Below are 26,093 nucleotides of genomic sequence, written 5' to 3'. Positions count from 1 at the left end.
AAGCAGGAAATGTCAACTCGCGTTAATTAGGGTCCGAGACTTGATCCCACCTAATGTACACGATAATTATGAAATCCCCTTTAGTAGTGGATTCTACACACGTATCAAACCGCAACTTTTATTAATCGGGAAACGAGCAGCACAGAGATGTCATGGAATGTTATTAATAATAAACGCGATTTGCAATATCAAACAACCCTCGACGTAATAATAGTTAATCGATAAATTCGGTACCTTCAATGTTCTCACTCGCAAACTCCAGTAACAATAATAATAACAACTGATAATTAATTCAATGATTAAATTTTCGGGAGATATATATCTAAAAGAATCATTCTTTTGGCCTTTTTTGAAATAATTTAAAAAATATTTTTATAAACATTTTTAAACTATATTTTATTTTATCAATCTTGTCAAAGAAAAATCTCGTTAAAAGACAATTCTCAACTCGTGTTAATAAAAAATTATTTAGTTCTCTTTTTATTTAATTATCTTGACACTCTTTGCACACTTCGACGACGTAAACAATTGTGCATAGGGGAAGAAACAACAACCGGTGCTCGTTGGCACAGTTTTCACAATTTCAGTATTTGATTTTTTAAACAATTAATTATCATGATTAAACAGCACTAATATGATAAACCTTTCTCTACATTTTCCTGCCAAGAACGATCCTGTATACTGTATAGTTACTTTGTAACTGCATTGTAGCCAGCTTGCCCCGATAATAGGGTATACGAGTTGGCTATACGACAAAAGTCCATGTTAAATAAATAAAATTAATGAAAACGTAATAGAAATACAAAACAGGTAGCAGATATGTACTTCTTGATAAATATTGTATCTTTTAAAGTTATTTTGTAATAATCGAATAGCAAAATGCTGTTGCAAGAAAACAATTGTAAACTATTTTAGATGTAGCTTTCTTCAATATAAAAATATTAAATATAAATATATATCTAGCTTCTATCAGCATTGTAGATAGCAAATTACATATTCACACACGTCTTACGCGCGTGGCAACAGCAAATCAAGCTAAGCGTGGCTTAATATGAGTCAACATACCCCATCCTTACATACATTTGATTTCAGTCATTTCATTACAATAAATTACTGTTGTTACTCAAAATAACATGTCGTATAGTAACAGAAACTTTTCTTTTAACTAATAATACGTCACTTTGATTTACTTCTCAAGCTGAAGGACATTAATACGATATTTTGAAACGCTCGAAAATTTACTTGCCACCTCTTGAATTAGAGTTTTCTCTTTTTTTTTATTGTAATACTTGTTTGATTTAAATAAAACTTTGGAAAAAGTACTTATGTCATAAAAGAGACATTTTGTGATAACTTTTCCATTGTTTCTTTCGCCATAAATACATAAACGGAACGCATTGCCAGCCTTGCCCCTTGTGTCAACGAGCCCCGGTCTCCCCTACTTATATGAAAGAGAGTTTAAATTAAAAAATGAAAAGCAGAGAACGCTTAGCAAAAATTTTTCATTGAGCGATTGAAATATTTAAGCACATGGTCAATTAAATAGTCAATTATCTTCCAAGCAAGAAACATGTTAATTAGCATGATTAACCATCCGGATACACAGTAATTGCACAGCTTCACGTTTAATATTGCCATTATAATATTATATACTTGTTGAACGTTGAGAATACCGTTTATTAAAAGTTAGTAAAAGATGATAATAACAATTAAAAATGTGTTTTGTATTAAAAAATTCAAGATGAGCAAATCGATCCTTCAGACTGCTGCGAAATTTTAACGTAAAAAAAGCAGAATAATGTATATGTTATTTTAATTCAGTAACAATACATAAAAAATTTGTATTAGACATGTATATTTATTTAAGCGCTATACAAACGTGTTCAAATGTGAATCAAAAATTAATATTAAAAAAACAAATTGCAAAATATACTGGCGTCACTAAATCAAATTAAGTTTTTTAAATATTACTTGCGACAACGTTTGTTACCTGACTCCTTATTCTCTTTGCATAACTTTTTGCGACGCGACCGATTGTTGACTGGCGAGATAAAACCAATTAGACAATAGGTCATTAAAATGCAAAGCGAGGATCAAAGCATGGAATTAGATCAGACAGACGGGGCTGCCTGAAACTAGCTGAAATATTGCACGTGAACCGAAATCGAATGACATTTACGTTGGATATTTCTCCTCACAGAGAAAGAAAGACAGAGAGAAGAGAGAGAAATAGAGAGAGAGAGAGAGAGAGAGAGAGAGAGAGAGAAAGAGAGATCGAACATTACATTAGATGATACTATAACTTCAAATACTATAACTTCAAATGAAAATTAATGAATTTAAAATTTTTGCATATATTACTTTTCACACAATTATTTAGCAGAATATGAAGATCTACTTCTTCGCATAAGATCATAAAATTCATTTCAATAAAATGCAGCTAGTTACATTTAGTATTTTTGTACAATTTAATCTCTTTTTTAATTAAAAATATAACTGATGTCACAGTTCAATAGTTTATCTTATTATTGTGAAAAAAAATCAATCGCTTTCAAATTGATCAAAGTACAATTAAAGTATAATTTGTGATGAATATAGATTTTATCGAGAGAAAGAAAATATCACTGGAAACGATCTCTATTTTTGCTCGTCATAGTTCGCGAAGATGTAACGATCGTTCTATATTTATAGTAAATATAAATAATTCTCCACAAATTACACTTCAAATTACATGCATTCTTAAACACTATATAACTCAACAGAATTCTCAGTTTAATTCAATAATGCCAATAATTTCCGCAATTTGTTGTAATTCCACAATTTTGCTCAGCGTTTAAATACGCTGATTCGTGTCGCGGATAGCGAGTCCATGACGAGAAAGAGGTCACGACGTAATACGTAAGCACGACGGCATCGTTTTTCCGCGCGATTCACGCGGCGTCCCCCGGGAGACGATACGACGTTGTACGCGCCGTTCACATGCACACGCACATGCACTTTGCGCTAGCGGCAGACGCGCGAGGATGGAATGACAGGAAGTGGAAGGATATTAGCCTGGATGTCACTCCACGTAATAGGAGGAGACGGGTGACCCCTTCCCGCCACATGCACCCTGTATATGCCCCCAAGGGTACGAGACACCCCCCGATACACCTCGGCGTAGCGTAGAGTATGGTATTCATCCCCCGTTCGGCGATAGAACTCCACCGCGATATTGACTGCTCCTGACGGCGAGGTCTGTTTTCCTCTACACGGCGAGATAATGGGGATTCGAACATCAAAGAGGATGTAGGAGCATATGAATGCCGGTGATGGAACTTCTCGCGAAAAAAGAGAGGAAGAGTTGTATTCGAGAATAACTGTGCTTTATGTGAAAAATTATTTTAGTAATTTAAGTTGAATTGAATTGATTATTCTCTCTCGCTTTATCTATTTGTAAATAATTAAAATGGGATTCTAAATTAGACGCAACGAACAGATCCTCTTCTAAAAAGGAAATGTGAAGTTTATTGTTGTCGCTTTTCCGCGATGCCGATTGGTTCTTTTGCTGCGCTTTATTTGCAGCTGTCATTGTATATTTTGACAGTTGTGTGTATCAAGGAGTTAATAGTGTATAGTAATAGCATAATGTTAAAGCTAAATAGCGCGCGCGAAGCGCGCGTCTGTAGTGTCTAGTAGTAATAAAAATAAAATCTAATGATATTAATCTTAATATATAACTCGATATTTTTTCTTCGCAATTACAACAAAATAAAAACAATTGAAAATAATATATGTTAAAAATATTTTATATTTATTGAGATTTTGTAAAAACTTACTTTTTTCCATTAATAATTTCATTACTATTTTGGATGATATATGATGATATACCTACTTATAGTTATAATTTTCGACTATCATCATTCCTCGAAATTAACATTAAACAAATTTCACTAAAGAAAATGGTACAAGAATCGCGTTGTGCATCTGAAGTTTGATTGAATGCTTATCTCAACATTCTTATATACTGGGAACGATGTCGGATGATGCCGAGGCAGGAATAAGAAAGTCAAGTTTTCCTCCGCGCGAAAGAAACTTCTTCAGTAGAAAAACACTTTCGCGGCAAAAAGAGAGTCAAGATCATGAGTATCGAGTTTTCGCGTCTGCTTTATTGCCATTTAGACTTCTTTTCACTTCGCTTTGTTTGACTTTGCTCTGCCTCGTCTTTCCCGTAAAGTGGAATAATCTCTCACACCGTTCCTCAATGCCGTTCCACGTTGTTCCGCTAAAGAATTCGTTACGCATCGCTTAGATAAACGGGAAAAATGAGGAAAGTTCTTTGGATGCGACACAGAGGTCTTTATCTTCTCGAATAAAAGTCAATGCTTTTTGGCACACGGTTTAATGGTTTCACGGAATACGAGCACTGCTGAACATTCGCAAGAGAAGCAAGCTACGAAATTGCAATAAGTATAATGTCATTTTATAGATGGATTTCGTAAAACTATAGGAGAATGTTCTGTACAGAACAAGTGTTCTTTGAATTAATCTGTAAAATTAATTAAAACCATTAAACAAAACAACGCACAAAATAATTATGAAATTACTAATTATCATAAGTAACTAGAAACATTGTAAAAATAAACGCTTACAGATCTTTGATAGATTACTTCGCGCGTACTCGTTTTATCACGAACTCGATCACGAATAGTTTACGTCGAAAGAATGGCTGACATAATTTCAATTAAATTTTCAACTTGGATTCGCAGAAACCATTTCGAACTAGTTCGTATATAGAAACGTGTTAATTGACGCGAATCTTGATTTTCATTTTGCCGAGATCCCCAATACGCGGCAAAATCCGACCGCGAATTTGCAAAGGTAATACAAAGCTGCGTCGAGGCTGCACAGTTCCGTGGCACGATGCGGTGAAACAAGTACCGAGTTATCAATGAGAAACGCCGTGCAAGTGCGACAAGTGCCGGCGGGCGGCGTGTCCCGACTATATTACAACGTATGCATATGCATGCATAAATAACGTTGAACCGGATCGGCGTCCGGTCAAATTACGTGCTTACATTGGTCGCGAATCGCCGGCCGATTGCTTCGCCGAGCGTGAAAATCGGTTTTGGCCACTCGAGGGACCATGGCAAAACGGTTTCCCCGTGACCATTTCCTGCTCGATGAAGGCAGCGCGAATGCTCGTAGACATTCGAAAGTTACCCGAGCGAATATCGTCGAACTACGCCTCGGGGGCCGCGGCGATATAAGCAGAAATTTGCGCGCTATCGCACACCCCAAGTTTTTACATCTTTCCGAAAAAAAAAGTCGAAACCACATCTCGACGTTCCCGTTTTATTATAGTTTCCATTTCAGATTTTTTCGTCTTGTCAATTATATACGGATAAGCGCGGATAGCGCGCGCGTTACTTTCGCAGTTTGCGTTCAATGGTTTTCGACATGTTTCAAATACGAAGCATGCATAGTGCACAAAGGATTACCCAATCGATATTACTTCTCTGCAATTCCACTCTGAAAATCCATCGAGATTTGTATTGAAAAAACTATATATAACTGAATTTTCTCGTATACTAAACTGTCTCTCTTAAAAGTCCAAATATCTTCAATTATGAAAGTCGCTTCTTGCTCCATTGACCCATATTGAAAATCTATATCAATCTGCGCTTGAACGTCCATAGTTCGAGATATTTTCTATTTCGTATGTTACGTTCGTCACGGAGTTTGAATGTCGATAATTTCGATTCGTGAAAGAAATATAAATATATCCAAGTCGCGACAATTTGTCTTCTTAAGCTGCGCGACGTTATCGCGTATCGCAGTGCTCAGGGCTTCGTACGTCGGCTATCACGGACGGCCGTGTAGAAGAACGACGCGCTGCACCTGACTCGCGCGATAGGCTCCGCAATGGATTTCACGGGACAGTATTCGATGGTCGATCGATAGCTTAAGGACTATGCACGCGCACAAAGCGCGCGGGATTCAAGCGTCGGCTTGTTAACGCTGGTTTAACGCCGGGCGACCGCGTATGCATGCACGCACGCACGTACGCACGCACGCGTGTCTCCACACTCGTATACATCACGATATACGTGTCCATGTTTACTCGTGTCCCTCGTGTGTGCACGATATTTGGCGTAGGAAACCACACAATGGTCCGTCACATCATGGCTCGCCCATAGTCCACCTATGTCATATATACGTATAACGCTCTTGCCTCTCTCGCGTCGTCCCCTCGCATGCGTCGTGCAGCGTGCATCGATGAAACCGATGCACCAATCCACCCGGCTTCAAGTGTCGATACGTTCGACACAAAAGCCTTCCTCTCCCAGTTCCCACCCGTCGCTCGTCACCGGCTCGGAGGGATATCAGGAAATTAATCGGCGCTTTGTTCTCATTTTATATGTTACGTCGCTAAACGAAACGGAACATATACCGCCCTGCGTTTCGCATTTCGTATAACCTCGCTCGCGTTTTTTAATCTTGCGTATCTTGTGTGTTTATTTTTCTGCATTTTGTTGCAAGGCTCTTTGCAAGGCTCTTTTGTGTGACTTTAGAATGTTTGGATGGTTTGGATAATTGTTAAAATCTCCGGTCGCGCTAATTAAATGAATTTTCTTATTTGTCTATAATCTATATTATGAATAAAAAGAGAAACAAGCAATATAACTGACAATGTGTTAGCTTCTATAACTGTAATCGACGGCGATGCGTAACGTGAAATAAAATCATCTCTCGTGCATTATCGTTCAAGTGTCGAATCCGCTCACAAAAGTTCACAAGTGTCTTCTCGCCGGCTGAGTAAAACGGAAGGAAACACGAATGGGGAACGTGATAAGCTGTAAAAACCGTTATAGATAATAGAGTAATATTCCTTCTCCCGCGATTTAAAGCGGGGAAATAAAGCGAACGCCAATCCGTTTTTATCCCCAAATCCACGAGCTGCGGAACAGCTTTGTATGGATGTGCTCGCGGTAGAGAGTTCTGGCCGAGTATTTGCAGTTCTACGCGGATTTAGAAGTAGTATGTATTATCTATGCCGCGGTATTGTTAAGCCGTCGCGCGCGGATAATGCCGCTTGATTCTGAATTATGCGAGACGAAATGACTCATCATCGGTGGCTCAGAATCGCCTGATGCGAGCATATAGAGGTGAAACATTAGACATCATCACTGAGCCGACAAACGAGAAATTATTGTTTCAAATAATGCTTTAATTGACTGTTAAATGGTGCGCGTTCGCTTCTCGCAACCGACTTTCCGTTTTCTTGCCTTTATTTTACGGAGAACGAAGATTAATTACAAGCTCATTGTCGTTTTATCTCGCAACATGATTGTCATTTATCTATGATTTTTTAATATTCCGCATATGTTTAATAATTACGAGTCTAATATAAACGGTAAATCTTTTACGAACGCGTAATCTACAAATAAAAAAATTTAATGTTTTATAATATTTCTGCGAAAATTAAAAAAACAAATTATTTTTTATTATATATCATAAATTATATAATATACAAAAATTTTCTCTCTGTGTTTTTGTATTTTAAAATATTAAACATAATTGCAACAGAATATTCCTTTAATATATAATGATAAATATCTCAAATACCTACAATATTCAGTAAGTCTATTTACTATGAAAATCTACTTTTCATAATTAATTTAAATTTATATGTAATTAAGTTTAATAAATGAAAATCTGTCTTTCCTTTCTCTATCTTTTTTCTGATACATTTAAATTCTATATAAATCAATCATACATGTTAATTACATTTGTCTTACTTTTCTCGGCACGTATTATAGATGAAAAAAAGAGGCTCAATGTGTATCTACAACATAATATCCACACAATAATGTATATTTATTCCAATCCGACTAAACGTACGTACCGGTAGAACGTTCTCTCCGCTAATTGTAAGTAGCAAACACGCGTTTGGTCAAAGCCGAACCAAACAGCGGTCAAGATGATCGAGTGCGCCGCACACAACGCTACGCGCTTTCAACGTCTAAGCATGACGAGTAACAACAATTCGAACGATACTAGTGTACAATAGTATATTGTACAACTAGTGGAAAAAGTGGTCGATTCTGAATGAGTGCGACCATCACACTCATTTGGGCTCGACCACTCTTCCCACGAGTTGTTCATACTATTTTTCCTAACAAGAGCGTGAAACAGGCCGCTTTTCGCGCTCGTTTTACAATTTCATTTCTCCACTAGTTGAGAAATGGTTCCATGTTTCAACGCTTACGTCATCATTGCGAAATGGATCGTTTTGCTCACTCAAAACAAGCGCGAAAAACGGTCCATTTCACGCTCGCGTTAGGAAAAGATAATATTTACGCTGCTGAGATGAGTAAAACAATTCTTTAACTCAACCAGTACTCCAATTTAAATAACAATTGCAATACTTCTGTATTATATTTCATTACAACACATATGTTAATTAAGAAACGACATGAAAATTAATTTGACATTCATATCAATGCTGATAGTTTAGTAATATTATAATTAACATTATAAAATATTAATAATTTAATGTAAATATAATATAGCTTCTTCTCGACAATTTTTTCGATTCGCTTTGCGACATGACATTCAATGATGTTTAATAATTAATTCTTACGAATTATTTTATATATAGTGTAATCGGAATTCTATTTAATCTTTTCCAACGAATTAAAAGAAAATTGGATATTTTTTTTATATTTTGTGACACAAATTAAAATTTTATTTTTATATTTGAATATTAATTAAATATATAGTGTGTACCCCTACTCATGTATTCCAAGACGTACGAATACGTTTTATTAAATATAACGTATAGTTGCATCACAGTTTATAATATAACAATGACGACTCCGCCCCGGCAATTTTAACATTTCAATTTTTGCACTTTTGTCGTTTTCACTCTATACCAGTTGAACAAAGCGACGTAGATTTAAAATATCCGTATAAATTTTGTAGCCAAGGGTTCACTCTTTACAACGGTATGCCACATTTTACTAAAATTATTTGTTTCGTTGTTAAAAATCGGCACCAAAAAGAGAGTGACGACTTCGCCCCGGTCTCCCCTACTACTGATATAAATAGATTAATTCTCTTTAATGTTAATTTTCATATATATTTCAATAAATTAAGTAAATAATTTCTACGTGAAATAAAAATAAATTATATCGAAAAATACATGAATTATTGAATTGTTCAATTTGCAAATTATTAAATAATAATTCTATGAATTTCATGTCGCAAATATATTATGAAAACTGAAGTGAAGTGCAACGATGTGGAACAACACAATAAAGCTCTAGAATCACTTTCAAATACCGTTTACAGATATAATTGCAGTGGAAGATGCATTGGTGAACGCTAAGGGACGTCGCGAAACAGATGTTAAATTTTGATGAGTACTAAATTTTAATTAATTTTACAGTCAACCAATTTTCTTCTAGCTCTACTCTTTCTACGTTTTGTTCTGATTCATATATTATTGTTTTCACTTTTTTGCACGTAATAGAATATCATCATTAGAAAATTAAGTATTAATTATTTAAACTCATTAATAAAATTATTTAATTTATTTATTTGCAATCTTCTTCCTCGTAATAATCAATACACAATATTGTATATAATTTTCTGTACTAACATACACATATAATCAAAAATTTATTTGATAAATATTTGTATAATATAATATTATATAATATGTAAATTTTATAAACTTACAAATATTAAAATCGTATTTCGTATTTATTGTACATGTATAATAAATATGTGTACCTATGCATAAATTTATACATAAAATAAATAGAACACTCAATGCAGTTAACAGAACAAATTATAATTGCAATAAATCTTTAACTTAATTTGCCGATATCCAACGAAGAAGAATAATTAAGGTTAATAAGTACTAGAGTACGATCAGTCATTATTTATAACACAAATTCAAAACAATTGAAACTAAGTCTTGATAAAAATGAAAAAGCTACTCTGGAAAATTTCGGTGCAAACAAAGCCGGATGGTGCTCGATATTGAGGCCATTTTTTACAATTTGTGTTCCGTCCGACACGCAAAATTGTTCCGTAATTTCATACTCTATCACGGACGGTGTATTTTTCACCATATCGTACTAACGCGCACACAATCCTCACACGAAAACATAATGTAAAGCCAAAACTTGATACACTAATAATATTGGAATAATTGAAAATTGTCTACCATTTAAATTATCAAGATCAATAATTAGGCAAAAAATTGCCTTAATAAATTTTTAAACCGTAACTAGAAATATTTTTAATAGCAATTATAAAATGTAAGGTTAACAAACGATATGAAACCGTTCTCTGCAAAAAGCTTTATTTGTGATTGTCAAATGTCAAGTCTTCTTTGACAATTAATAATTGTTTGAGCCAATAATAGAAGATTAATCAATTATAAATACTTATAAGAGAATCGAACATTATTAAAAGGCAGATGAATTTTAAATACTGATAAATCTTTCAAATACGAATTCATCTAATAAAGATCTGTAAATTAATTAATCCGAATAATTGAATAATGTTCAACGAATATAAATCTGTAATTAATTATATTCTCGATCAAAGACTAAAAATTAATCTGGGTTACTAATATCAAAACATTATTGTGTTATATTGTTTACTGTCCCATTTTATTTCAGTTTTATGTGAAATGTATTCTTTTACGTCAATGAATATATAATTATTATTCTGTAAACACTATATATTATTCTGTGAAATGGATAATATTCGCACGTTAATGGTTACCGCAATACCTGGCTGGTATAGCCGAAATTCGATACAGTAATTCGATGCATTGACCCGATGAAGACCCGAGTAACTGAGAACACCACTAGCAAGCAAACAGTGTCCCATGCTCAAAGTTAGGAGATCAATCAGTTCATATCCTGTTGCTCTGTTTAGGTTTCGACTGTAACGCGCAATACGTTTGATCGTAGTTACGATCGATTTTGAAATTAGCTCGATGGGCATGTTCCGCACTTCTGTTCGACTTCCCATAGTAAATGAAAAATAAACATAACGATTGACGAACGACGTTATATAAAAAAAGCACTGGTATTTAAAAACTATTATTTTAACAGCACTATTTGTTATCACTGCACATTTCACAAAAGTCGTGAATATTAAATATAAATTTATAAAATTGAATACAGGAATTATTTTTACTATACAGTATAGAAGTTTCCCCGTATGAGACATCGTTATTTACATTGCAACAAACTATTTTAATTAGAAAAGTTTCGTTTATTACTTTTTGACGGGACATGATGCTGCACAAACAATTATGTTCCATCAACTGGAATAAAAAAAACAATAGTCCGTAATAGATTAGGTAACTTCGAAATGTTTTCAGTTTTTTTGCAAAAAGTTGTCCTCCCGTACTTCTCGTTTTGCGATATTTCCTTTATTATTTCTTTACGAAACGCGAAACAAGATTTACTCTTTCCTTCCAATAATGATGCGCCTTGCGCGAGTTAACAAGGCATAAAGTTTTTAACGATTTTCAAGACAATATTCGCCTCCCGCGGCCCGCGGATCGACGACAGAAAAGTGCATGCAGCGCTGCCGATGCAACTGCACCTGCTGTTATCCGAGACTTAGGTCACGTCCCATACCTCCGTGTATACCCTACGAATGCGCTTCCTCGCTCTTAATCCTTAATTAACCTCATTTCCAACCAATTCCGAACAACTACTTTCTGTTCGATACGAACTTCAATCTCTCAACTTGCGTTCGGATAACTTTACAAGAGCGGCGATCAGGATTTCACTTTGAAAGGAAATTGAGCAACGTCTTTCAGCGCAAAACAATAATACCGGCTCTGCGAGTTATCTCGGAAGGAAACAGGAAAGCGTGCATGCGTACGCCGCGGTTATTCCGTAATAATCTGACAATTTTGTCGCGACAATGACAGATTTATGCGCCGCTTCGCGAACAACGAGACGTAGTTTTGTCGACATAGATGCGAATAACAACTGCGTACGGGTACGTTGCGCATGGAAAAATATTTTTATAGCCGCTTCTGTATTCTTTTCAAAATTTATTTTGCATCGTTCGCGAGAGTAGTATTCAAATAATAAAGGCAGATACGTGAAGTGCGGCGGAAGAGTATGACTTTTAAAACCTGCCGCGCTTGGCAAACATTGGGCAAATACCAGCGTATAACATGTCTCATATTATTTTAATAGACTCGCGCAGTTAAAAAGACTGTAACATCATGTTTTCTCGTCGAACTATTTGTCAAAAAACGGCCTGTTCCGTTACATAATTTCTAACTTTTTACAATTTTTATGACTATATATGTAGAAATCACAAATATATGGAAATTTTGGAAAAAATTCGAATTTTGAGCTGTATAACATTACCAATTCAAAATATCAAACTACAAAATACATATTAAAATATTTATAAGAAAAATTTCAATTTTAATTACGTTGAATACAAAGTCTCCAGGATAATATTTTAAGTGCTTCAAAATTATTTCCCATTTTACAAAAAATATGTTAAACAAAACTTTTAGTTTTAGTGGAAAATATTATACACACACATGTAACTAAAAATTTTTTATATCGTGCGTTCTTTATAAAATATTATTGATATATTTCTTATATTTTCTTATATGTATATAATTTAATTCTCTTACTGGTTACTCAATACTTAAAAGTATTAAAATAAAATGATTAAAATATTAATACGTTTTACATAGATATTAATTTTTTAATAAATTTATTTTAATACTTTTACAAAATAATAAAATTAATTAATTAATGTAAAAAAATATAATAACTTTTAAAAGAAAATATATGTAATTGCATATTACAAATTTTATTCTAAACATTTTTTTCTAATAAAAAATATATTTTATATTTTACATTTAAAATATTTAAAATTAACAGTTAAAGCAGATCAACCTATATATCTGCTGAAATAAACAACTGACTAAAAACTACTCATATTTTAATAAAAACATAAAATTTATTATTTTATAAATCCCAATTGCTTTCAAAAATATAAAAATTGTTTCTGTAAATATATCTCTGCCTCTATCTCCAAAATAAATAATAGCAGTGCAGGGAAGCTTTCAATGACCTGTGAAATCAGCAACAGAAGCCCTTTACTTTCTTCGAAGCACCCTTTTGCCTCGAAGTCCTATAAAGCCCCCTCAACAATATTGAGTATACAACCTGAGCTTGCAATTTATTTCAAACAAGATTCCTTTTCGTCTGTATATAAAACTGATTCAATATTTGCATTAAGAATACCCGACTATCCATCCTAATTAGTTACAAGATACCTTTTATATAGATACTTATTCAACCTTCCAACGCCGAGACACGTCTTAATGGATTCGTAAAATAATGGATTCGTAAAAGCTTTAGAAATATATTGGCATTTAATAAAAATAACTATGCTAATAAGTAAAGTGGTGTTTGTAGAAAATTTACAATTTGTAACTATTATGTAAACAATTATGATTAATTGTTAATTTTTTAACTATTATTTATATATTAATATTTTTTCTTTATGTATCTTAAAGAAATCTTTAAATCTAAAAATATGCATTATAATTTTTTCATCCTTTAGAATACCATTTCATCATTGATTAATAAGACGAAATGGATAAAACGTGAGCATTTTTATTTCAATCCCATAAGCGATGATAACACGATTCAGTGTATACACTAGCCGCCAGATCACAAATTACATGCAGCTAAACTCGCTCGGGACGTAAACACGATAAATAGCCGGTGGAAAATTTTCGGCGACGTCGGGAAAAGGATCAGAAAGCACCCTGGCTGACGGTTGCATCGCACGTGTACACGTTCCCATGCTGACCACACGGCACACGCGCAAGCCCAGCAGCGTCGCGACAAGCCCGCGTATACGTGCGGGCGGTGCGCGTGTCAGAGAGCACTAGAAGGGATTTGGGAAAGTCCGGCCGTAAACAGTAAATTACGATGCCGGTCGCGCTTCGCAGTTTTAGCACCGCGTTCTAGCCTCTCCGCTCCGTCGTCGTCCGTCGGTGCATTCGACCGTTGCATCGCGCAAACCTGTCAATGTATTCGCGCAAAAGGTATCCCGATCATCGACCGTACGAATCGAGCGTACGCGTCGCGTGCCCGTGCGGCCATGCGAGACAACCCCCGTAGGTACCCCGTGCACGCGCGTTCGTGCGCTATAAATATATTACCTGGAAACGAAGCCGCCGCCGGGGAAGCACGAAACTTGGTCATCAACTCGAATATATACGCGCCGGACTCGCAAACGTGAAACACGATTATATCATTTACGTTCGATCGTTCGATCTACTTAACAAACATCGCGCAAAATTTTGGCTAATGAAATGCGGAGCTTATGAAACCTCGTATGAAACATTATACCGCACCGAGTGATCGAAATGTTTGTAGAAATGTATAAACACGCAATATTATATTTCCACGTTCGTCTTTCTATAAATAGCTCATAAAAGATATTATTAATTTAGCGCGCATTAATTTTTATTCAGTTTTATTCAATTACCAAAGGAAAAAATAACGAAATCTCTCTCTCAGCTCCTTTTATTCTTCGCCACATATATTTGAGAAATAAGTACATGAAGCTTTTCACGTTTAAATCGGACACTAATTTTCTCATGATGTGCAATTCTTTTTACAAAGTTGAGATATTTCACACAAATGTTAGTCCAGCCGCGTAATCATCTCTGCCCCCCCCTCCCGTTAAATATTTACTATGGGAACAGAATCAAAGCGCTTACGATTTAATTAGGAAATGTAATTATTTTTGAAAACGTAAAACTGATTAACATAAGAGCAAATTAACTTTACGTTAAAAAGATTTTTAGTTTCTGTTTTACGTGATATATTCTCTATTAACTCGATACATTCGATATAGACTCTGTTTTAAAATTGTGAATAATACTTACATTCAATGTTTTTGCGCAACATGCCGACACGTGATGAAGTTTTCTCTTATGATAAAAATCAGTATAGAAATGTAACAAACAATGTTATATTTTAACAATACTATTGCGCTTTGGCAACTGCGTTATTTGAGTCACTTATTTTGAAAATAAAATTCAATTTCAGTAAAATGAATTTCGATAAAATCAATAAAATCTATAGAATAGCATGATACGATAAAATCGATGTTACAGAAAGAAAAAGTTATAGACTTGTGTCTACTTCTAAAGCTCATTTATTTGCGCACAGTTATTAACGGGTAAAATTTACATGCTTTAAGCCTTTAGCCGTAAGAAATTGACCAATCACAGTCGAGTGTAAGAAGGATACTCGACTGTGATTAGTCAATTTCTTACGGCTTAAGGCTTAAAGTTAAAATTTTACGCCTAAAATTCTCATTATTGTAGACACCACTTTACATGTGTTTCGACTTCACGTTGAAATGTAAAAAAAAAAACACGCTCTATTTACATAACAATGCGGTGCACTGCGAAAGCGTGCATCGTGCATTCTTATACACGACGCTTACTCACCTACGTGAACTGCGATGACGAGCGGAAGCTGGGCCAAGAGAGGCAACAGGAGGCTTAAAATTCAAAGACTGCCATCCGACATCTGATGCTTTATTCCGGCTCCGTGCCTTTTTCCCTTCTAGAATACTTCTCGCATGGATCGCTGAGGAGCTTCTCCTGGTCGAAGCTTCGCAGAACGCTCTCAATATGGAACGAGCTACGAATTTAAAAAAAAAAGAACGATCATTCTATAACGGCCTTTATTTTGAAGAAGTAATCAGGATAATTAAAGCACTAAAATATATATTTTTAATGATAAATTTATAACGATAATTATTAAATAATAAACGATAGATTTTATTATTTACTTATAGATATCATAAAAAATTAAAAAATTATCATTATGTCGATAGAAAATATTACATCCGCATGTATCAATCACTTTGATTTATCTTAAATTGATTTCATTTGCTTTATCTCTAATAAGCTGTCAAAAAAAAAAGCTTTCCTCTTCCTTCAATTAAAGAAATTATTGCGCCGAGTCGCGACAATTTTTTAAATAAGCGAAATCTGCGAAATGGAACTTTTGCTCCATTTATATTTACCTCGTTATCCCGTTAATCACAATATTACGGGACATTTTCAGAAAGTACCTATTCTAAAATGCGAGCAGAAAAATTAAGCTTTACATATTATACGTTATCCGGAAACAAAAACATACGTTATATGCTAAAAAAGCACAGACGGTACTGTGACATCGTTGAAAAGTAAAAAAATTAGGCGAAATGTGATAATAGCTGCGCGGATTTGCTCGATGTTGGTAAAATATATTTTTCCTGACCAGAGCGTTATTCGCGATCACTATATTATAGGGAAAATATAGTAGATATCCATATACCCCTCCCAAAAATGTTGCTTTCTAAAAACTCGGGTAAACAATAAAAAAAAAGTTACGCACAATAATTAATTTCTTTGAGCTGAACACGTTTGGAACTTGATAAACATTTTACATGCCGTTTTCTCGTGTTGAAATTAATAATTTTACGCTCTGTTGCAAACAAAAAAAAGACACTTTATTTTAATCTACGAAAGAACGTGGTGTCGACCACGTGATACACGCGTGGTATACGCGTGGCTCTCTAGCTCTTTACAAATCTGATTCTAAATTCTAAATACTAATTGCCAATCAGAGTCTTTCGCTTAACTAACAAACAAACAATCAATCACGCTTTACAATAATACCGCTCTGTTTATCGCTCTGATCAGACTCGCTGTGTACTTATCTGGAATTTCGCTACCTCGGTAAGCTCACTTCGGTCCTATGCTACCTGATCCGTCGCTTATGAGCCTTATGAGAGAGAGTTATTCCTTGCGAGTACGTGCCTATAAAGGTTGCCTATTGTCCTGTTTACATGACTCTAGTTAGACCGCGCTCTCAAGAAGGCACGCGATTCGTGCGTTCGGTGTGACGCGAGAATTACTTTCCAACATCTCGAAAATATTCCTAACAATTTAATGCACTTTTTAACGGTACGCTAGTTACATGAACGTCATAAATATGACTCATATCAGCTTTGCTATTCCAACCCAAAGGATTAACAGATAATCGATCGTTGTTTTCTGCTCGAAAGCGATAAAAGTAGAAATATTACTTCGGTGCTCGACACCTATGCAATACTTTGCATACTTTGATGAAATACAAAAACAAAATAAAAAATATAGAAGAATACGAAATAATAAATACATGTAATTAATCGCTTTTTTTTTTTTATTTAACGCATTTGATAGAAATCGCATATTTCAGCATAAAACCTCTTTTAACAGTGAATTTTTTGTCCAATTCCGCGATATAACTTTTCTTTATCAGTATTTTGATGGACCATAATTCTTAACCCTTAAAGGCTATATGGTCCATATATGGACCTCGCACATAGACCTTTGATCACGTATGAAGCTGGATCTAATCAACCAAATTTTTAAAAATTATATATGAAATAGGGGTAGAAAAGACTAAAGAATATAATATAGAATGAGAAAAATTGTCAATAATTAATAACAAATTGTCCAAAAACATCAAATTTGAAGAGTCTCAAGTAATTGAGATTTGAGGTGTAGCCTTTAAGAATTAATATTAAATTTTTCATTGTCTAAGTTATATATGTCAAGGTTTAATTTTAAAACAGTTAAGGAATAGAATTTGGTTACTCACAAGTAGCTGTAAATCTTAGTTTGCAAAAAGCTCTCTTCATTTTTAATCACGCTTTCAAAAAATATCAATACTTAAGTACAAAAGTGAGCACAGGTAAGGTAAATACAGAAAATATTGTACTTCAATAATATCTACTTGTACCTATATGTATACAAATGCATACGATATATTGCGCCTCGCAGGAACATTACCGGTTTCGCATTTTATTCAAAAGTTTCGGAAATTCCTAATAAAGCACCCGTGTCGCCGTAAATTGCAACACTTTCCCGGTATTAGATTGAGAGATTGGACACGGTTGTGTACGTTAAATGCGTGTTGATTGAGATTTACTGGCGGGACGGGCATGTGTCGTTTTCTGCAACGGGGGTAACAATCTGTCTCGGGTAAAACAAAGAGTCTGTTGATTGAAAATTTCATGGCTGCGAGTTGTGTGTTACATTAAACTTTTATCGTGGCAGCGCGCGTTAAAAGCGCCGCTCGGCGTGCGCGAAATCGACGTATCGCTGACAATCTTTTTGCAAATTTCCTGGTGTACGCGACGAAATTAAAGGATATAACGCCGCGACAGGTTTGTAATCAAAAGTATATACCATGCGTAACATATTGACGGCGGACTCATTTATCCGTGAAAATCGATCAAATCAAGTTTTTCTGCCGGCATCCATCGCGAGTTGATAAGCTCATAATGAGATAAAACGATCATCGCTCGCGCGAAACTATTTAAATAACTCGTTAAGCTCCCTTTAGCTCGTGATATTATCGCTCTTGCGAGATGACAAAATTGCTCGTTCGATTACAGAGGTATCGACATTGGATTAATAGAGCTATTTTTACCAATTTCTTTTTTATTTCGCGCAAAATTGGGAAATGCAACAATATCGAGAGCCGTTGATAAAATTAATTTTTGGTACATCACATATGAACGCAAAGTTTATTGCCGTTGACAATAAATAATTATTAAACTTTCCTATTCCAAGAAAGAATTTTTTTTAATTTGGTGTCACATAAATACACGTAATTACCCGTTTCATCCAGTACCAAAATTCAAAAATGCTTTTAAAAATGTGATTTTAATAATCTTTCACTATATCATTTCCATTATATCTATAACTACTCTCACGACTTCCTCTCAAAAATACGTAATAAAGACAAACGGAAATGCACGAATTTTAAATGCTGAAGACTAAATATATTTCCAGTATACATTTCCATATCTCCTTTTTGAGCGTGGTCTTAATTCAATAAACCGACTTTGGAATTCAATGATCAAACGGTCTGACGGTATCTCCGAATTCGTATTGAAAACCGCCATCGATCAGCGCATTTGCGCCGCTGAGGGAAGGTCGTCGAAAACTTGCCGAAAGTCTCGCGATAGCGGAGGCCATTAAATTCGAAATTACCAGGTAATTAATATTCAACCTAGCCTCGTGCGGTCGTCCGCCGTCGTCGCTCGCCTAACCCTGCACCTCCTCTAGGAGCTGAGTCAATACGTAACGCAATTACTTGACAAGCGGATGGCGGTTTGCTGCAGCACTTTCCGCGCACCCGCCGCCGCACCCCCGACATTAGTCGCATCCTCCTCACCCCGTTGACGCGTCTCTCTGCGAAGAGAACGGTGCGGTGCGGCGCGGCGCGGCGCGGCCCGTGTGCGTCGCTTTATCGGTGTTTGCTTCTATCGCGGTGCCCGTGTGTGCGCGGGATGTTGTTATGCAAGGAACGTGTTTAACTTTAGTGAGCCGCGTAACCATATTGCCCGAATGCATGTGCAGCCGTGCGCCCCGCCGGGAGGGCGATATCGCGGGGAATATAGCGGATATAATGGCTGTTGCGAACACTTACGCTTTAGTGCGTGCGAAACGTCGTCGTTGAGTACCTTAAAGAGCCCTTGGGAACGAGCGAATAAATGGGGACAATCGATGGACGGGACGCGATATTTCATAATTGAAACATTATCGCGCGGATTAATACGAATATATTTAATAATTCTCGGATAATCACGCATTCAGTTATACAAGTATAACGGAATATTTGATAACATTATGCGTAATTATATTACATTATAGAGACCGACGCGGGAGCGCGTACGGATGACGATAGCCATCCGTGAAAGATTTTCTGTCGAACGTTTCGTCGAACTGCCGCTTTTTTTTTCGCTCGAAGGAGCCGCGTAAATAGATCGGTGACTGATGTCATTATAGCTTAAGTGAAGCACGAGATACATATATACGTGCACCGTTGTCGTTGTGCATGCGCAGCCACGAAACCACGTCAATGCCGATATCGCGCACAATATGCGGTATGATAAATGCCGTGGTACAAACGGGCCAAGGGTGTACGATGTGGAATAAGATACCGCCTTATAGACGATGCATCAGCCCATATGATCGCCTGACAACGGAAATTAAGTCGCTCGCGGGCGTGTGTCAAGTCGTATACGTATCGGGTCGGATAAATTCGAACGTGGAATGATAACTCGGCCGCTTTGGAGAAACACCCTGCGAACGGTATTCGGTTATAACTCTAAAATATTATATCCGAAAGCGTTACTAGAGATTAAACTCTAGAGATATGATCATATACTCTCTCATGTCAATCATACTTTCCATTCCATTTTGCAATACGTTCCATACTGAAATTTTCGAATAGCCGAAAAAAAACGCGATCGATACGCGAACAATTTCGAACGTATTAATGGCGATCGGGCAAGGAACGCATGTATGTACATCGATTAAAGTTGACCGGATCAGCGAGCGCTCGTGCATGAACGTCATTCCCGAAAGAGTAAGAGACGTACTTAGCTCCATCGAGCCGTGTAACCACGTCGGGAACGCACGTGCAAGGCATTATGTAGATTCGGTGTGTGGTAGCTCGATTTACTCGTATAAATATCTCGGATAATCGGCGTAAATTGATCGGCGGGAAAGATTTTCCGTGCGCGCGCGTTAACGAGCGCCGCGAGCGCGAAAATATCGATCGGCGGGGAGGGGCAATGTCGGTGAAAATTTAATTAAATCACACACGTAATTTAACGGATCCAGCTGTCGCTAATAAACTCGGCGCAACAGTAGTGTCGGCCGAAAGTTATAATTACGCGAGATATGGCGAATTTAAATGAATATCGCGAGGAGAGGATACGGTACGGATAAACGGATCCCAGAGCGCGTATATAGATGCGCATTTTGTTACACGCCTTTCATTTACATTTTGCATTTTGAGACACAATCGCGCCGCCACTTTCTCTATATCACTGTGTGTGCGCGCGCTCTATATTAAAATTTGACGTCGGTGGAATTAAAGCTAAACCGCAAGCTGGAAAATCGCCGCGGCCCTCTCGGACGAAATCTGACGCACGATACAGCGCGACAGTATCATGACAGCTAGAAGAGCATCATATGATGCTGGCGAGCAGAAAGGAGGAAGCTATAGATACGTGCATTGTTGCATAGCGGCTGTGTGTCGTCCTGGACACTATTACCGGTCGGTCCACTATGCACATGGATGCACCGCAACGCACGCTACCGCGCGTTCATTCGGGAGTTACGCGATATTTCTACCCGCGGGTAAAACTAGTGCGTATGGCGCTTTACTCTATCATGCCAGCTGAAAATTATTTTGTTCTTTCCCATTTTTTTAAATTTATTTCCATGGCAAAAAATATCGCAAATGTTATTAGTTATCAAAGTTAAATAAAAATATTGTAAGAATTAAATTATAAAAAATATTATTATAAGAAATTATTATTATAAAAAAACTGTCTAATATTGCTATTAAAATATGATGTTACGTATTGGAAACTAATGATAATATTTCAATAGGGCAATTTAGTTTTACCTGCACAACTAATAAGTAAATTTTACATTTATTTATATATCATATGATATATTTTTTCATTTGTTTACATATCATATAGGCTGCATTCGAGGAGCGCGCTATTAGCGCTATTGCATCATTCTGTCTTTATCGCTCATCAGGTAAAACAAGGATAGAACAAGCAAATAGCGCTAATAGCGCGCTCCCCGAATCCAGCCGTAATGTATTTTTTATATTTATTTTATACCATGTGGTATATTTTTTTATTTATTTAAAATCTATGACTTTGGAGGGGGTGCATCGGTGATACAATTCTATTCAAAGTAATGTCGACGCGGATTACTAAATATTTATACATACGTATTCGCGACAGCAGTTAACGTATTTAGAAATAGAATCACGACGGGCGAGAGGATCACGAGCTTCCGTTGTCAAAGGACGAAGGAAGCACAGAATGGCCGGCAGTAAAGCAGGTCGTGCAGTAAGGTTGAAGATCTCGGGGCTACAGGATCAGCGAGGGGCTTTATTCCATAGACCGTTCACCTGTCGTACGCCATAGATACTCACTCTCCAAGGAACGGAAATACGTGCGACACGCGCGCGCGCGCGTGCGTGTGTGTGTGTGTGTGTGTACGCGCGTGTGGTTGTGTAAGAGAACTCATAGAGGAGGATTATACGATGAAGAGGGTCGAACACTTATTGCGCACAATGCTTGACGAACGTTAAGTTCGCGGTTGAGCGTTTCCATTGTCGCCGTGTTGAATTCGACGATAAACAAATACATCGGTCGCCATTCAACACCTGTATAGAAGATGATGATCACAAAGCGAACTCGCATCAGCAATTGCGATTTGATATATATGCAAGCGTGTAGCGTATAAACGAACGTAAGAAGAATTCAAGAAAGATTTACACGGGAAAATATTAAATAATTTAATAACTGTGTACGTGTTAAGATGCAGATACATACTATTTTTATATAGACACAATATATATTTCATATCTCGTTAGTGAGTCAGTAAGAAGTGATAATAATAAGCCGTGAAATAATTAATTAGCAATCTTAACTATTCATGTTCGGATGTTTTTGATTTATCTTAAAGTGTTAATTTATCATGCCGAAAATTCCGCTTTCGCTGTTTACTCAGGTGTCCTAACAGAAACCCTGCATGTACATAATACATATATAGGCTACTAAATCCGTATCGCTCTCGGTTCCGTTAAAGCAACAAATAAAGCTCTTTCGGAAATCAATATCGCCATACTATTAGTATAATGCGATTGTGCGGTATTAAATTAAATATCATTTTCCGTGCATGTTTAACAAGTCAACATGGAATAATTGCCAATTATCACAGAAAGCATAGTAACCAAATAATCAAGCAGGCATTTCCTGATAACAAGAAGGGATAATGAAGTAGCTCCAAATGAACGCAGAACGAAAGTAAGCAAGAGCCAAACAAGCAAATCTTTAATTCAACGTGATTAACCTGTAAAAAATCTATAATAAAAAATCTGTAAAATTAATAAAATCTGTAATAATATCAAAATATTAGAATTCGGAAAATCTCTATTTAATGACGGTAATCATACATGGATCTGATTTGTATTTGTTGTAAAAATAAGAGAAAAAAATCATCTATACATTTAACCGCTTTCTCTCTGATGTTCTCTAGGTTTTAACTCGACGAGTCGACGCTCGATATCGTGCAATTTCAAACATCATTAAAAAAGAAAGAAAGTAAAGTATTACGAAGTACGCGACAAAAGCTGACGGGTTCGTTTAACGAAGCACCGGAGTCCTTGCTTCCTACCGATACATCCCGCTCTCGTCCGGACAGGCAGATTGAGATTGGACGCAGTGACGCGAATTATTATAATCCCAACCTATAGAGCGGCGACGGCGACGGCGACGGCAGTAAGGCCCGGGGGCGTTTTTCGTAGCTCTTGTATCGCGAAGTATGTAATATCGGGTCCCGTCGTTTCCCCATCTACGAAGCCGGATTTCTCTCTCGGAGCTATATCGTCCCGGCTGCACGTACGTACGTACACGTCGGGGTATAGATCGGCGCTTGCCCGATGTCCAGACGAGCCTTTAGGCGACGAGAAAAGGAGTCGGAATCGCCCGCGGAAATGCTCGTACGAAAAATCCTATCCGTCCAAATGACACGGAAGGAACGATCCTCGAAATGCACGACCGACTGACAAAATCAGAAAGTCTAGCGCGTGCGAAAAGAGTCTCGAGGGATTATTATATTAAAATACATTATTAAATGTTCTTTTCGACATATACCGAGTTTCGACATTCGAGTTTCTTGAGTTTGTCAACAAATAAGAAATACTTATTTGTTCTTCACATTGCAGCTTTGAGGTTTGATGCAACTCTGCCATCTTTTCCTCAACATACGCACATAGTCTCTCTTTCTCTCCCCCTCTCTCTCTCCCTCTGCCCGCAATCTTAAATTTGATGTCGAATCGAATGTCGCGTACGGAAACATAAATCTGACAGCCGTAGGAATCTATGAACAAAAGTAGAGCCACTTACATGCGCGTAAAGCAGAATTTATGAGAGGCGCGGGAATATAAATGCGCGACGTATCATAAATTCCCGTCTTGGATACCGGGATATGTATGAGTTAAAAGGAGCAGCAGAAAGGAGATGGTGGAAGAGAAAAGAGACCGGCGTAAGGGCGTCTACGTCTACGTACAGGAGCGTGTAGGGACATGCAGGAAAATCTCTCTCTCTCTCTCTCTCTCTCTTTTTCTCTTTCTCTCTCTCTCTCTCTCTCGATATGTGGGTCCCGAAGGATACTAACGATACCATTCAGAGCTTTCATAGACTCCAGGGACACTTTAAGTATACGGACTAAGAGCAGCCGCGTTGCTTTTCCGTCGTTGCCTCACAAATGCTAAATAATATTCCTTTTTGAGCAATAATAGTGTGACTTTTTAATGATAATCTGTTAGTAATAATGTTAATAATAATTTTAATGTGGAATCATGTGTTTATATACACGCGTATTATTATACACGCACACATACATATATATTCATCTACTATTTTCTACCCGTACCTAATACATTATATTTCTTCAAACTTCCGAGTTTTTAGGTATTTTAAAGATCGTATCAAATTCAGGATCAATTACAAAATTTCCTTGGCGTGCCGTTACGTGACGTAATTTTGTCCTGACGGCTTTCCGTGGACCGTATAGAAAATCGAAAGCGCGCACCCGGAGGGCGAGAGAGGGTGCATGAACTTAATCGCGGCGGCGGGCCCACCCTCATCTTCGACCCCGTTCGATATCTTAACTACTTCGCCCGTCACGACCTGGCCCCGATTTAGCCGACCGCGCGCGACACCCCACACCTCCTCCCATCCCGTTCGTCTAACTTACGAGCCCCATCCTATCATCCCCGACGCCATTTGGACCGGCAACTTCGCGATGAGATGCATGAAAATCGAGTCGAGGCTTTAATAACACCGATAGCTGATAGCAGTCGCAGCATCCCTGATCGAACCCCGTTGGCGAAAAAACCGCCAACTCTCTGACGTCTTAAAAAAAGGAGTCCTCCTTATCTATCCCATCCTCCCTCGTCATACCGACTCTCCCATCTTCCTCTTGCCGCCGGGTAAACGACTGCCGCGATGGAATCTTCGAAAGTTGGTCATCTGTCGACGTTCGTGACATAGGACGTCACTTTTCTCTGTCAGAATTTCTCTATGGATATCATATTTCTTAATTTTGCTTGCAATAATTTTGGGATCTCGGTTGCATTCATCATTGTAGCATGAATTATTTACGTATATTGCAATATACTATTTATATCTCGATTAGAGCCATATTCTAATTTAAAATAGGGTATTAGGAATTTAGATAATGAAAAGTATGAGGCAGATATAAATCGAATTAAAAATATATATCTTATTGAAGTTTTCCGAACTGATTGGCGTCGATTAATGTTAAATTAATGCTGTCGGCACAATCGAGAGTTGTGTTTGCTCTATCAAAGGTATGTAATAACGAGACGCCAGAACCACAATAATCGCAATGCGAATCAGAATTCTCATTTCGCGGTCGCTTCGCTGCGCATTCGATTTAATTGTTCGATATATGCGAGAAACGATTAAAACACCGTAAAACCGCCAGGCCGGAACACCGAATTCACGGAAACACGGACGCACACAGGCGTACGCATGTCTACTCGATTTTCCATAAGGTCGTTGGATCGGCCGAGAACGGGAATTGCACCACGTAACCGCTCCCTTGATATTGCACCGCACACCCACGGATTCGATTAATTTTTTACGATCGTCCAATCAGTGAGGACGGATGAAACCGCTTGAATTAACCGTTCTATTAGAAGCTTTTTGACCCGCACCGATCATGAAACGTGATAACGTCTTACGATAAGTCATTCTATCCGAAACTACCTGCTTACTACACGATTAAAATACTTCATTTCTATGAGACGTCGTGGTGCAAAATTAAATTAAAATAAAAAATTATTTATTTAATAATAATAATAATAATAATAATAATAATAATAATAATAATAATA

The 26,093-nt window shown here is 36.8% G+C and overlaps 1 protein-coding gene across 1 annotated transcript in view; it reads right to left on the bottom strand.

Moving 5' to 3' along the window:
- The window catches only part of LOC112464982 (protein rhomboid-like), a 194,447-nt gene that overhangs the window by 149,068 nt on the left and 19,286 nt on the right, over window positions 1–26,093 (bottom strand). Inside the window, exon 2 of the mRNA XM_025032315.1 lies at window positions 15,533–15,728. The gene's annotated coding sequence lies outside the window, so the exon portion shown is untranslated. The remainder of the gene's footprint in view (window positions 1–15,532; window positions 15,729–26,093) is intronic.

Source organism: Temnothorax curvispinosus, unplaced genomic scaffold, assembly GCF_003070985.1.
Source record: "Temnothorax curvispinosus isolate PA1 unplaced genomic scaffold, ASM307098v1 QBEX01014781.1, whole genome shotgun sequence".
In the NCBI taxonomy this organism is placed as follows: Eukaryota; Metazoa; Arthropoda; class Insecta; order Hymenoptera; family Formicidae; genus Temnothorax; species Temnothorax curvispinosus.
The sequence above is the reverse complement of the archived record's forward strand: the minus strand, read 5'-3'. Positions and strand labels throughout refer to the sequence as shown.